Source organism: Engraulis encrasicolus, chromosome 8, assembly GCF_034702125.1.
Source record: "Engraulis encrasicolus isolate BLACKSEA-1 chromosome 8, IST_EnEncr_1.0, whole genome shotgun sequence".
In the NCBI taxonomy this organism is placed as follows: Eukaryota; Metazoa; Chordata; class Actinopteri; order Clupeiformes; family Engraulidae; genus Engraulis; species Engraulis encrasicolus.
Window position 1 is genome coordinate 20501214 of NC_085864.1, and position 7500 is coordinate 20508713.

At 41.1% G+C, this 7500-nt stretch overlaps 1 protein-coding gene and 1 long non-coding RNA gene across 2 annotated transcripts in view; both read right to left on the reverse strand.

Annotated features, from left to right (window-relative positions):
- LOC134454832 (neurobeachin-like) overlaps positions 1–7500 on the reverse strand; it is a 716394-nt gene that overhangs the window by 668335 nt on the left and 40559 nt on the right. The gene's annotated exons all lie outside the window — the stretch shown is intronic.
- On the reverse strand, positions 2568–7101 carry LOC134453573 (uncharacterized). Its single transcript, XR_010035661.1, has 6 exons — positions 6734–7101; positions 5811–5950; positions 5609–5697; positions 5293–5388; positions 4389–4477; positions 2568–2894 (listed from the first exon to the last, which is right to left on the reverse strand). It is a non-coding gene; the product is annotated as an uncharacterized LOC134453573 (long non-coding RNA).

Sequence of the window (7500 nt, forward strand, 5' to 3'; positions counted from 1 at the left end):
GAGATAAATCCATTTTATAGAATGTTGGGAAATTGACATTTTTGTATTGGGCATTCCATTGAATTGCATTGCAAAATTATTTTTTTACAGAGGTTTAAAAAGTATGTTCTCAAAACATTTGAATGGCAAGAATTCACATATAGATGACAGGACTTCTTAACAGTCAATTCCAATACAGTATTAAAATGCAAAAAGTCAAAAATGGTAGATATAGTGTTAGTGGAAAAGAACTCTTCAATTGATCATGCTGATTATGCTTTCCCTGATACGTTATACTGGGAGGGATTGGCTATACTTGATATATTATGCTGTGATGGCTTGGTTATCCTTTCTCCCTGATTAAAGTGAAAGCAGAGAGTGAAAACCCACAAGGTAATCTCCAACTCCCACAAGGAATCTCCCACTCCCATGGTCATTGTGATACAGAACTCCACAGCACACAAGTGCGCACTACACACAACAAAACTGCATTTATGCCTCACCAGTGGAAGGGGGTATCCCCCAATGGTGCCCCAATGGTGCAACAACAGATGACAGTGTGACAGAATAAGTGAAGTGAAGCGTCATTGAGCTCAAGAATAATATGTCATTAAAGCCATTTAAATGCAATTTTTATGATCCTTTTATTGATTAAGAATATATAGTTATATTTGTATATATTATATATACAATATTACTTTAATTTTAATATACTTTTAACTCAACGCATGTGTGCTGCGTCCCCAGAGGAACGTTTCTGACCGAATACTTGCTAAGTAAAAAAAACAACAGAAAAGACTTACGTAGTAGAGCGTGGCTCGGGCCGGTTTTTTCTGTCCGAGCCCGGCCCTCAGCCGACAGAAAAGTGATCAACCCCGACCCGAGCCCGAGACTAATTAAAATGTTTGTGTCCGAACCCGTCCGAAGCCCGAGACCACTGTAATAACAACAGAACCTGTGCGCAAGCAATATTTTCTATGTGGCCTCCTTCATACTCAAAATAGCACGTGATAAATAGCCAGGATAGGCAACTAGGATGAGGCAATTTGCTGTAGCCTAATTTAGTTACGCACGCATAGTAAGTATAAACACACGCATACATGTGACAGCGCACCTTATGTTTCTTTCGGTTATACCCGAGATGTTATGTGCTGTGATCAAATGCATGGGAGGGGCGTGAGAGGATAAGAAAGGCGAAAACTAACGAATACGGTTTGGATGCAGTCAGCGCGGCTATGGACGCATTTGTTACGTTACTGTTAGTGCAAATAAATCCCCGCGAACCGGTGAAGATGCCACTCCTTGTCGTTAAGAAGGATGGGCTATAAGTTCACCCCGAAGAACAGTAGCCTGTTCGACCCTCCAAGAGAATGTCATTTCCCCTGATGTCCATGCGGTCAATATAAAATCAGGAAAGGTTGCACGCGCATAGTTACAACTGTAGGCTACAGTAAAAGTGACAAGAATTAAGAACCTACGTGAAGGACATGAAATGTCACAGCGGACAAAGTAGTAACAGGAAACCTCTTCGCCTACCTTAGGCAACTCCACGTAGCGTGTGCGTCTTCTTTAATCCATATGATGCTCCTTGCTACCCCTTGCTGGAAATGTAATCCTTGGCGAGCAATGCAGTGACAAACTTCGTCATTTTATGTTCAACATTTAAGACAGCACCGAAGGCATGCTAAAACATGGCCTACACTAGGCCTACAACAAAAGACCACGCGTTCACTGACAACTGTATTTGGCGCTTATTAACCCAGACAGCAAAATGGGTCTGGCCCAGATCTGTGACAGATGTTGGCAGGCACTTGGGCCAGGTCCGCAATCCTGGTCTGGCCCGGTTTCTTATTTTACAATGGCGCTGAGCTGGAACAGGTCCGGATTATGGATCCGGAATGGATCTGGCCCAGGTCCGATCCACATGTTTGGAATTTGTGGCCGACCTGGGCCAGATCTGGCCCAGGTCCGTAATATGCATCTGACCATGATCTGGCCCTGATCCGTAATACACAGTTGGGGCTCATCTGGCCCATATCCGGACCTTATCTGGGCCTTATCTGGACCTGATCCGGATTAAAGGGGTATTTAAAGGCATATGCCATTATTTTGGGGCTTAATACAGTTAAAATCGTTGGCTGGGGTTTATAAAGGTGGTAAAGTGTCTTATTTTTCATGTGAAGCGTTGTCTTGCTTTAAGACAAGTTAAAAGAGGGAGTATGTCGCTAAACTAGTGAAAGTCAATGCATCCATGTAGCATTGCTACATGCTACACGGATCCATTGACTTTCACTAGCTTAGCGACATGCTTCCTCTTCTAACTTGTCTTAAAAGAAGACAACGGCTTACATGAAAAATAAGACACTTTACCACCTATATAAACCCTGGCCAACGATTTTAACTGTATTAAGCCCCAAAATAGTGGCATAAACTTACCCCTTTAAAGGTGGACGTGGAATATTTTTAGTTGTTCATTTCCAGAATTCATTATGCCCATTCACAAATGTTAACTTTTTAACAGATATTTACCACCACCAAAGTATTCAACATGACTGGGAAATTTGCACTTTTCAGAGGGATCTTCTCCATGGTCCGCCATTTTGAATTTCCAGAAATAGACATTTTAGCTGCAAAACTCACTACACTTTGGTATTCATGCAAAAATCTAAATTAGCAGTAGACAGCACAGTTTCAATGAGCACCATAGATGCAATAACTACTCTGGCCACAATTTTACACAGTGCACCTTCAAGCAAGAGCAAACAATGTTTTTAAAAAATGAGCTGCTTACAAATTATGCATTTTAGTATTCTTTATTGTTTTGTTTCTTGTTGGGTGTGTGCCAAAGCGGTCGGCTGCCAGATCCATCTCCACATGTTTGATAGCGTTCATCTCTCCCTTGTTGCCTCTTCACACTGTAAGATATTAAAAAGCACACAAAGCAGAAGGGAAACGTTAGACTTAATGCAGATGTATGTGCAGGCACAAATTACATACGATTGTGAATGAACTGACACATACAGGTGCTGGCCAAAAAATTAGAATATCATGAAAATGTTTATTTATTTCCATAATTCCATCAATAATGTTACACTTTCATAGATTATAGATTCACGACCCACATTTTAAACTATGACAATAATTTGTTTATTCTTGCATATTTTTGGCTTCAAGAAACCATGAATTAAGTAACTCACAAAATTAGAAGATTGTGATGAAATCACCATTCTCTTCAGAAAAAAAGAAACGGGTCATATTGTCATATCAAATCAGTTAAAATTCTCGACTTTCTAAATAACATGTCAATGTTTAATATTTGGTTAGAAATGTAATCGCCTTAATCACGGCAATGATGTATTTAACATTTCAGTCAATGACACACATGCTTGACAGCATCAAATGCAAATTTGTTTATCATGGTCTCATCAGAGTCAAACAAACTAAGGATATGGGTTACTGGAACCATGTCCTCTGATCTAATGACATCAAGATAAACAAATTGGCTTTAGATGGTGTCAAACATGTGTGGTGGTAAAAAGCGATGTGTACAAAGGAAAGTGCCTCATGCTGAAAGTCAAGTATGGTAGTGGGAGTGGCATGGCTTGGGGCTGTGTGGGTGCCATCAACAGTAGGAAGCTGAATTTCACCAAAAAGAAATATGCTTGTCAACATGTACTGTAACTACTGAAACAGATCATGATACTCCCTATAGGATTTCATTCGAATCTCACACACATCAATTATAGCCAGGTGCAGACTCAAAATGTAAAAGTTAAATGCAAGGCAAAGATAAAACGCACAACAATGACCTCCCTTTTAATCCCTTTAAATTTCGAGACAATTCAGGCCAACACGGCCCCTTCTCAGACACTATGATAGGCGTGTACTCAATTTTGCACCAGCATAATTTCACAAAAATGGGCAAATATGTCATTTAAGTTATACAATTGGCCTTAATTTTCTTATGTAAGCTCAAAAGATGTTGTATTACACTTACTCTATGAGCGTTTTGGGAATAACTTGTGTGTTCAAAATGTTACTTTTCAACAAGGGTATACTCATTATTGCTGTGCACTGTATATTTGAATAATTTCTTAAAAATGTGGGAACATGGAGCAGCAGGAATAAGCTGTGGGACCAATGGGCTGTGGGAACATGACCCCGTACACAGAACATACAGTCAACCTAGCCAAGTAGACAGTAGGTATTCCATGCACTTTCAGGCCACCACAGAACAGCATCAGGCAAGTTCTGGTTGAGTGTTGTACAACAAGTGTGTGTGTGTGTGTGTGTGTGTGTGTGTGTGTGTGTGTGTGTGTGTGAGAGAGAGAGAGAGAGAGTAAGTGAGAGTGAGAGAGTGTGCGCACCAGCATGCATGGGCTTTAATGCATAACATAAAAACAACTTACTTAATACATTCTGATGACGTCCGAGGGCTTCTTGAATATGTAGTGAGGCCGACCCAGCAGAGTAGAAGTCCTGTCCTTTCATTTCAGTCCTACAGCACAAAAAGAATAAATAATTATGAATAATAGTTATTGGGATTTCACTGTGAAAATATTTAGTACAATTGGCATCCATGTTTACAATTAGTTTAGTTTATTGGTTTATTTCATCAGGGACCATGTGCAAAGTACATTAGTTACATAGTAAAAAAAATGATGACCTGCACCACATTATAGCTAAAAGCTAATTTCCATCTGCATTCCCTGGGCAGGTAAGAAAACATATAACACACACACACACACACACACACACACACACACACACACACACACACACACACACACACACACTAAAATGGTGACCAGACTGGGTACATGAAAGCCATTTCTTCACTCCAAGTGAGAATGAATAAAAGTTTGTAATGCCTTTTATGTGGGTGGGAAGGGCATTCCATTATTTAGTTGCTCTGCAAAAACAGATTGTGCAAATGTATGCTGTTACCCGGCTTGGGAGGCTACTATTTCCTCTGGTGGTAGATCTAGTTGTTCTGCTAATTTGTTCAGAGCAAGGATGGATAAAAGTTTTCAGAGGTGGTGGAGCAGAATTGTGAATCATTTTGTGCACAAGTTGCACAGCAGAATATAGAATTAGGTTGTCAAAACTGAGCAAGTAATACTTGTCCAGTATGGCACAACACAATGGTGAAATTGAGACGTCTGTCCAAAACTTTTAAGATTTCATGGTAGTCTTGTTAGCCTAAGACCAGCTTGACATACATTAGTGTAAATGAGACATTATCAAGCCACTTACATACGTCTCAGCAGGATCAACAGTTAAAGAAGTTAAATTGTCAGCTCATACACTCACATGACAGTCCAAAAAGGTGTTCAGTGGCGGCTTCTTCTCTCACTTGCAGCTTCATACACATCGAGCGATGTTGATGCCAGGTCGATCAAGGAATGACTGTGCCAAAAGGTTGAAAGTTTTTCATAGAAATACATAGAACATACAATAAACCTATTCAAGTAGACAGTAGGTATTCTATGCACATTCAGGCCACCAAACAACAGCATCAGGCAAGCTCTTATTGAGTGCAGTACAACAAGTGTGTGTGTGTGAGTGAGAGGGGGGGGGGGCGTGCCAGCATGCATGGGCTTTAATGCATAACATAAAAACAACTTACTTCATACATTCTGGTGGTGTCCAGGGGCTTCTTGAATAAATAGTGAGACCAACGCCGCAGAGCAGAATTCCTGTCCTTTCATTTGTGTCCTGTAGCAGAAAAAGAATAAATAATTATGAATAATAAATAGCTATTGGGATTTCACTGTGAAAATATAGGCCTAGTACAATTGGCATTCCTGTTTACAACTCTCGGCTCATACCTTCAAATGACAGTCCAAAAAGCTTTTCAGTGGCGGCTTCTTCCCTCACTTGATGCAGAGGCAGCTTGCTTCATACACATCGAGTAGGCCTAATGCTGGTGTCAGGTCGATCAAGGAATGGCTGAACCTACCGTACAATTCTACCCAACCCAAAGCAAAGAGGAAAAGAAAGACAAAAAAAGTTTCAACGTTTTGCATACAACATGCATGAGCTTTAATTCACAGTATTTTGATGAAGCCTAATCCATGTTATAGCCTATATCACAATGCAGTTATTAAACTAACAATACGACCATTTAGGATTTGTGTAAATAGGCTACAACAATCAAGGAGTTACAAACTGCGTGATGTCAAATGAATTCAGCTCAAGGTGAGCTAATAGCACAACACAGAATGTTTGCTGTCGGCGGCACAACATGGATACGGTGAGTATTAAGCCATCAGAAATTGATTGAAAATAATCGAACACATCATGTACATCACACTCGCACCTATACCTAGCTTTTTTGGCGAATGTTATACAAATCACAGCGGTCCTAGTTACAGAACTACCGGTAGTAGTGCTAGTCGACTAGAAACTACCTTTGTTTCTGTCCCGTGTTGATAGGGTATGTTTGGGATGTTAGCTTCATAAAAGATTATCACCATTACTGCCAATACCGCTAAAATTGACTCAAATAGCCCGATCATGACACATTTTGAGTGGGTTCATCAAAAGCTTATGATGCCACCACAGCCCGCCAGCCACAAAGACAGCAGCAAGTTAGCGCGATGCTGCGGTGTTATGATTCAGTGCTCGGCCAAGCCATTTCACGACACAACAGAGGAATTAACTCACTGGACTAAAATGCTGAAATAGTGGTGGCGACGGCGTGTGAGTGTATTTTACTTCTACCATAGTATTAAGTTAAATAATTACTTACCATCATTGAATGATCAAGTCACGACAGTGCAGTGTTGGACGAGACGCGACACAGGCGGATAGTTGAGTTCAGCTGAGGTAAACTGAAGAACGGTCTCTCTCTCTGAGGGTTCCAAAGTGACAGTTGGGGAACAAATTCAGTTTTGGCGCGTCCGGATTGCTTTGTGTGGCCCGCACCCGCCACGCGCCTTCAAATCGGACTGAATTATTTTATTATGGCGCGTCCGGATTGCTTATCTGGCCCGCCTCCGCCAGGAGCCTTCAAAACTGACTGTCAAACTACTGGTCCGGATCGGAGCTGCCGCTGATCGGCAAAATAACTGTGACTGCTATGCGGATCTGCTGACTTGAAAACGGACCCGGCCCAAATCTAATTGCTGTCTGGGAAGAAAGCAAGTTGACTCGGCATTCCTGCTCGGCTGACTGGGAGTGAGCGTCCATGTTGCCACTGGTAACTGGCGCGTGCATACAGCCAATAATAATCACTCGCACGAGTAGCCTACCAACATTTTCATTTATGCATATTCGATTACTTATTTTTTAATCACAAAACTGCCGTTTGCATGAACTGAAACGTTTCCTCTGATTGCTTACAATTTTCACAATGACTGTTTGGTTCAAGCCCGAGCCCGACCCGAGTCCGACAGATATTCTATTTTTCTATGCAATGACAAAAAGTGCACGAATATACAAATTAAAATTCATAGAAATGCATTGGCCTCCACCCTGATTATACGTGTTCCTTGTCCTCCATGCTTGGGTGTATGT